Source organism: Perca fluviatilis, chromosome 23, assembly GCF_010015445.1.
Source record: "Perca fluviatilis chromosome 23, GENO_Pfluv_1.0, whole genome shotgun sequence".
NCBI lineage: Eukaryota > Metazoa > Chordata > Actinopteri > Perciformes > Percidae > Perca > Perca fluviatilis.
Window position 1 is genome coordinate 667,855 of NC_053134.1, and position 7,500 is coordinate 675,354.

General features: G+C 40.9%; 1 long non-coding RNA gene across 1 annotated transcript in view; it reads left to right on the forward strand.

Annotated features, from left to right (window-relative positions):
* The first annotated feature begins 4,959 nt into the window (after positions 1–4,959).
* LOC120553555 overlaps positions 4,960–7,500 on the forward strand; it is a 5,235-nt gene continuing 2,694 nt past the window's right edge. The window contains exons 1-2 of the long non-coding RNA XR_005638186.1: positions 4,960–5,210; positions 6,815–6,839. This is a non-coding gene — a long non-coding RNA (uncharacterized LOC120553555). The remainder of the gene's footprint in view (positions 5,211–6,814; positions 6,840–7,500) is intronic.

A 7,500-nucleotide genomic window follows, 5' to 3' on the forward strand; every position in this document is an offset into this window, starting at 1 on the left:
CACACCACAGACAGACAAAGATCATACACACAATATCACACACACAAATATCATCATAATCATCATCATCATCATCAATCAGACACACAGACAGACAGACAGACACTCATCATCATATCATCATCATCACCTCTCAACAATACACATCACATCATCAAACGATACATATCATCATCACATCAGACAGACAAAGACACCCACCCCCCACACACACCACCCACACACACCCCCCCACACCCACCACAGACAGACAGACACATCATATACATACATCATCATCATCATCACCCACTCTCAATATCATATCATCATCATCATCAACATCAAATCATCATCACATCATCATCATCATCACATCACATCATCATCATCACCCAGGTGAACAATTAATCTAATTTTAATCAAATCAAATTTGCGTGATCGAGCGATATTTAAAACGCTCCTCACCGTCTGATCACGTGCCTCCATGAGCCAATCAGAGCGGTTCCCTGCACCGCACTGCTCTCTAGCTAAGTTTCCATCCACTTGTCAATCGAATTATCTGAAGTTCGGTAAAAACTCATGCGAATAAAGCTGGTGAAAGTGTGTTTCCATCCAACAGCTGTAAAGCGTAATGACGTCACGTGCTGTTTTGCGATTAAATTGGTATATCGAATAGATTTGAGACATTTTAAGGTGTTTCCGTTCATTTTTGCACTGAATTGCACAAGATTCAAGCAAACTTTTGTGAACAAAGTTTTGCTAGACAGAAGTAGTATATTGTTGTTAATATTAGAAGCCGAGCTATAAGCTATGATGGGCCTTTGGCCGAGGATCTGATCCAGATCATCTAAAAGGTGGACTCTCCTTTTATTTCCCCTCCGGCACCGCTGAGAGACAACTCTCTTTGTTGAGCCGTGTATCGCTGTTAGAGCGCCTTCCATTTACTCCGCGGGACGTCCCGCGGCTTGTCGTAAGGGACACTCTAAAACGCTTCCATCAGCGTTTATCGCATAAGCCGTATATATATATATCGATCAAGAGAAAATACAATGAGACCGAACGTATTTTCTTTGAGTCGATATTCATGAAATTCAGTCGGATTTTACTGTTTCCATGACGGCATTTTTCATTCGATATCACTTAATTCGGATAAAAACGGGTCGATGGAAACATAGCTAGTGTCTAGAGGTACCGGTCAGAGAGGACCGAGTAACGGGAGGAACACTCCAGCAGCCGGTCACCATGTTTACCAGTTTACCAGTAAACACAACATTTAGTCCCGTCTGTTTAGTTTTTCAGACAACAGCAGGGACCACAGCGCTAGTTAGAGTCTGTTAGCTCGTAGCTTTAGCAGCAGACTGTTGGACGTCCCGCTGTTGGAATACAGACACACTACACCGTTTAGCAGTCAGCATTTTAGCCGTGTTTAATCCCGTTACTACTGTGGCTAACGGTAGGCTAACGTTACCTGCTGTTTAACGTGTTATTAGTGTTTACTGTAGCTAACACTAGGCTAACGTTACCTGCTGTGTAACGTGTTATTAGTGTTTACTGTAGCTAACGCTAGGCTAACGTTACCTGCTGTAACGGTTATTAGTACTACTGTACTAACGGTAGCTAACGTTACCTGCTGTATTTTACGTAACGTTATTAGTGTTTACTGTAGCTAACGGTAGGCTAACGCTACCTGCTGTGTAACGTGTTATTAGCGTTTACCGTAGCTAACGGTAGGCTAACGTTACCTGCTGTGTAAACGTGTTATTAGTGTTTACTGTGGCTAATCGAGGCTAACGCTACCCGTCTGTATAACGTGTTATTAGTGTTTACTGTAGCTAACGGTAGGCTAACGTTACCTGCTGTGTAACGTGTTATTAGTGTTTACTGTGGCTAACGGTAGGCTAACGTTACCTGCTGTGTAACGTGTTATTAGTGTTTACTAGCGTGACATGCAGCGATGTTTATGTTGCCTCTAACGTGGGTTTCGGAGCATCAGAGCGCAATGCAGACATGTAAGTAGCAGTGTAATGAGCCACCGAAATCTGCGTCGCTATTTCGTCAGGTAGATACCTTGCAGCAAACGTGCATGTATGGAAAGCGGTCGCACAACAGCTGAAATGGCTACTCCTTCACAGTATCCTTCAATAAAGGAGAAATGTAGCACCATATGGATGTATTAGTAGGAATGTAGCACCATATGGATGTATTAGCAGGAAGGTAGCACCATATGGATGTATTAGCAGGAAGGTAGCACCATATGGATGTATTAGCAGGAAGGTAGCACCATATGGATGTATTAGCAGGAAGGTAGCACCATATGGATGTATTAGTAGGAAGGTAGCACCATATGGATGTATTAGCAGGAAGGTAGCACCATATGGATGTATTAGTAGGAAGGTAGCACCATATGGATGTATTAGCAGGAAGGTAGCACCATATGGATGTATTAGTAGGAATGTAGCACCATATGGATGTATTAGCAGGAAGGTAGCACCATATGGATGTATTAGTAGGAAGGTAGCACCATATGGATGTATTAGCAGGAAGGTAGCACCATATGGATGTATTAGCAGGAAGGTAGCACCATATGGATGTATTAGTAGGAAGGTAGCACCATATGGATGTATTAGTAGGAATGTAGCACCATATGGATGTATTAGTAGGAAGGTAGCACCACATGGATGTATTAGTAGGAATGTAGCAACCATATGGATGTATTAGTAGGAATGCGTAGCACCACATGGATGTATTAGTAGGAATGTAGCACCACATGGATGTATTAGTAGGAAGGTAGCACCATATGGATGTATTAGTAGGAAGGTAGCACCACATGGATGTATTAGTAGGAATGTAGCACCATATGGATGTATTAGTAGGAAGGTAGCACCATATGGATGTATTAGTAGGAATGTAGCACCACATGGATGTATTAGTAGGAAGGTAGCACCATATGGATGTATTAGTAGGAATGTAGCACCATATGGATGTATTAGTAGGAATGTAGCACCATATGGATGTATTAGTAGGAAGTAGCACCATATGGATTTTAGTAGGTAGAACCATATGGTGTATTTGTAGGAATGAGCACCATATGGATGTATTAGTAGGAACGTAGCACCATATGGATGTATTAGTAGGAAGGAACCATATGGATGTATTAGTAGGAACTATGTACAACCATATGGATAAATGTATAACCACAGACAGGAAGGAACCATAGGATACAACCATATGGATGTATTATAGATAGAACCATATGGAGTAAGCTATGGAAGTAGCACCATATGGATGTATTAGTAGGAACCATATGGATGACCATAACGTGGATAGTATTACGGAGAACCATATGGATGTGTTACAACGCACACAGGAAACTATATGGATTAGGAATATGTAGAACCACATAGGATTATTATAGGATGTAGCACCATATGGATGTATTAGTAGGAAGGTACCACATGGATGTATTATTAGTAGAAGGTACACCATATGGATGTATTAGTAGGAATGTGACCATATGGATGTACTAGGAAGGTAGCACCATATGGATCATGGATAGTACAAGACAGACACACCATATGGATGTAATGGACAGAAGGTACAACCACATGGATGTATTAGTAGGAAGCACATGGATGTATTAGTAGGAATAACCATATGGATGTTTAATGACACATGGATGTAGTAGTAGGCACACATGGATGGCACCATGGATGTATTAGTAGGAAGGTAGCACCATATGGATGTATTATGTAAGAATAACCATATGATGTAATAGTAAGAATACACCATATGGATGTTAATAGTAAGAAAATGGATGGCACCATTGGATGTACTGTGAGTAAGGTAGGACATATGGATGTTTAGGGAAGTAACCATATGGATGTATTTGAGTGGAGGACATATGGTACCAGGATAGTAGATGGATGTATGTAGTGGAAGGTAGCACCATATGGATGTATTAGAGTTTAGGAAGGTAGCACCATATGGATGTTTAGTGGGTAGGTAAGCACCATATGGATGTATTAGTAGGAGTTGAGCACCATGGATGTATTAGTAGGAAGGTAGCACCATATGGATGTATTAGTAGGAGTAGCACCATATGGATGTATTAGTAGGAAGGTAGCACCATATGGATGTATTAGTAGGAGGTAGCACCATATGGATGTATTAGTAGGAAGGTAGCACCATATGATGTATTAGAGGAAGGTAGCACCATATGGTGTATTTGGAGAACATGTGTATAGAAGACCATATGGATGTATTAGTAGGAATGTAGCACCATATGGATGTATTAGTAGGAAGGTAGCACCATATGGATGTATTAGCAGGAAGGTAGCACCATATGGATGTATTAGCCTATGTGACAAATAAATAAAATTTGTTTTGGTTAAAATCAACAAATAATCGTGATCTCAATATTGATCAAAATAATCGTGCAGCCCTAACAGACACACACACACACACACACACACACACACACACACACACACACACACACACACACACACACAAAAATACAGACACACAGACACACACACACACACACACACACACAGACACGCACACACAGACACGCGCACACACAGAGAAAAACGTGAAGGGCGTGAAAAAAACCAACAAAACGTCAAACAAGCGTCAAAAACGTCAAAAATGTACAAAAGTTAAATTAAAAAAATAATGGGAAAACGTAGAAAAAAGCTACAAAAACTCATAAAAGCGTCTGACAAGAAAGACGAAGAAAAGGTGGAAATGGTCGATAGCTATAACTGAACTCTTAACGATCAGGCCTGCAAGTATAAAAACAGAGAGTAGTAGAACCTGGAAGTACTCAAGTAAAGTACTAGTACCTTAAAGTGTACTCACGTAGCCTACAGCTCGTTAGGTAATAAGCAGAGACACGTTACAAACCCTAGAAGAAGAAAGGCTGAGTGCGTCTGAGCTCTTATTGTGAAGGTGTGAGCGGAAGTGTGTAGCTGATGGCTGAATAAGGAAACAACCAACAGCCGAAGCTCGAGGGCCTCTCGGCCGGGTCTCTGGGTCCTCTCAGCGGCCGCAGCAGCAGAGACCCGCTCAGAGGGACAGGAGACCCGGAGGAGAGAACCGGGGCCGGTACCGAGCCTTTAGACGCAACTTACTGTCTCCGGTGATCCGCCAGTCTGCTGACAGCTCCACAACACGGAAATAATGAAGCACGGACACACTGCGCATGCTCCCAGGGGAGAGCCAGGGTGAGAGAGAGAGAGAGAGAGAGAGAGAGAGGGAGAGAGACAGAAGAGAGACAGATAGAGAGAGAGACAGAGAGAGAGAGATAGAGATAGAGAGGAGAGGGAGAGAGACAGAGAGAGACAGATAGAGAGAGAGACAGAGAGAGACAGATAGAGAGAGAGAGAGAGAGAGAGAGAGAGAGAGGGAGAGGGAGAGAGAGAGAGAGATCATTATGGAAAGGATCCCTACAGAAATAGACCTTTTTGTTAGAGAAAGATTCTTTTTTTATAATAACAATCCGCAAAATTGTTTTCGCTAAACTCCACCAGACTCCATGTAAGGACTTTTATCATGGTAAAACACACTTTATTTAAAGTGGACAGAAACTAAATAAAACTACCAAAAGCCGTCTTGGTTCATCTTTCCACTGTTCCAACAATCACCACTCTGGTTTGGTTGAAATAAACCCTTAATTCACCCATTTACATGTGGAGATATGCTGGCTCTATACACGCTAAAAGTCCTGATTATTTACATGGAGTCTGGTGGAGATATGCTGGCTCTATACACGCTAAAAGTCCTGATTATTTACATGGAGTCTGGTGGAGATATGCTGGCTCTATACACGCTAAAAGTCCTGATTATTAACATGGAGTCTGGTGGAGATATGCTGGCTCTATACACGCTAAAAGTCCTGATTATTTACATGGAGTCTGGTGGAGATATGCTGGCTCTATACACGCTAAAGTACTGATTATTTACATGGAGTCTGGTGGAGATATGCTGGCTCTATACACGCTAAAAGTCCTGATTATTTACATGGAGTCTGGTAGAGATATGCTGGCTCTATACACACTAAAAGTCCTGATTATTTACATGGAGTCTGGTGGAAATATGCTGGCTCTATACACACTAAAAGTCCTGATTATTTACATGGAGTCTGGTGGAGATATGCTGGCTCTATACACGCTAAAAGTCCTGATTATTTACATGGAGTCTGGTAGAGATATGCTGGCTCTATACACACTAAAAGTCCTGATTATTTACATGGAGTCTGGTAGAGATATGCTGGCTCTATACACACCAAAAGTCCTGATTATTTACATGGAGTCTGGTAGAGATATGCTGGCTTTATACACGCTTAAAGTCCTGATTATTTACATGGAGTCTGGTGGAGATATGCTGGCTCTATACACACTAAAAGTCCTGATTATTTACATGGAGTCTGGTAGAGATATGCTGGTTTTATAACGCTAAAAGTCCTGATTATTTACATGGAGTCTGGTGGAAATATGCTGGCTCTATACACGCTAAAAGTACTGATTATTTACATGGAGTCTGGTGGAGATATGCTGGCTCTATACACGCTAAAAGTCCTGATTATTTACATGGAGTCTGGTAGAGATATGCTGGCTCTATACACGCTAAAAGTCCTGATTATTTACATGGAGTCTGGTGGAGATATGCTGGCTCTATACACGCTAAAAGTCCTGATTATTTACATGGAGTCTGGTGGGTTTGGTGCTGTTTAATGTTAAACTAAAAGGATCTTACTCTTTAACATCCCTCTCTCTCTCCCCTCCCTTCCCTCTCTCTCCCCCCTCCCATCCCTCTCTCTCTCACTCAGACATCAGCAGCCGGACAGATCGGAGGTGAGTCATCTTCTCGTCATGTCTTTATTTATTAGTATTTAATATTATATAACATATTATTGATATAACTTATAACACATTATTAATATAACTTATTACGCTGATGACACTCTTTATATACAGCAGAGATAAAGAACAGGCTCCGATGTCTGCAGAGCTGACCTCATGAATCATGTTCAGACCCAGCGAGGCTGCAGTAACTCAGACAGTTTAAATCCCTAAATGTAGGCAGTTTACATCTCAACCAACTAAATCTGAATCCAAACGTAACTAATAACCAGTGTTGGGCAAGTCACTTCCAAAATGTAATACATTATAGATCACTAGTTACTGTCATGTGAGAGTTATTAGTCATATTACAATATTACTGTCTCTGAATTGTAATGCGTTACACTACTTTTGCATTACTTTTGAGTTACTTTCACCAAAATAACAGCGTAAATTTGACTTGGCAGCTAGCTTGTGAATTTCACCACTGGATCAATAAAGTCTCCTCTTTATCCACTTTATTACATCACAGATTATTCATAATATTTTGTATAATTAATATGAATATGCAAATTAACTAAAGCTATAACAATAGAGAAGTAAAACATACAAGTAGGAGAAAATGAAAATACTCAATTAAAAGTACCTTACAGTTGTATTGAAGTACGGCATA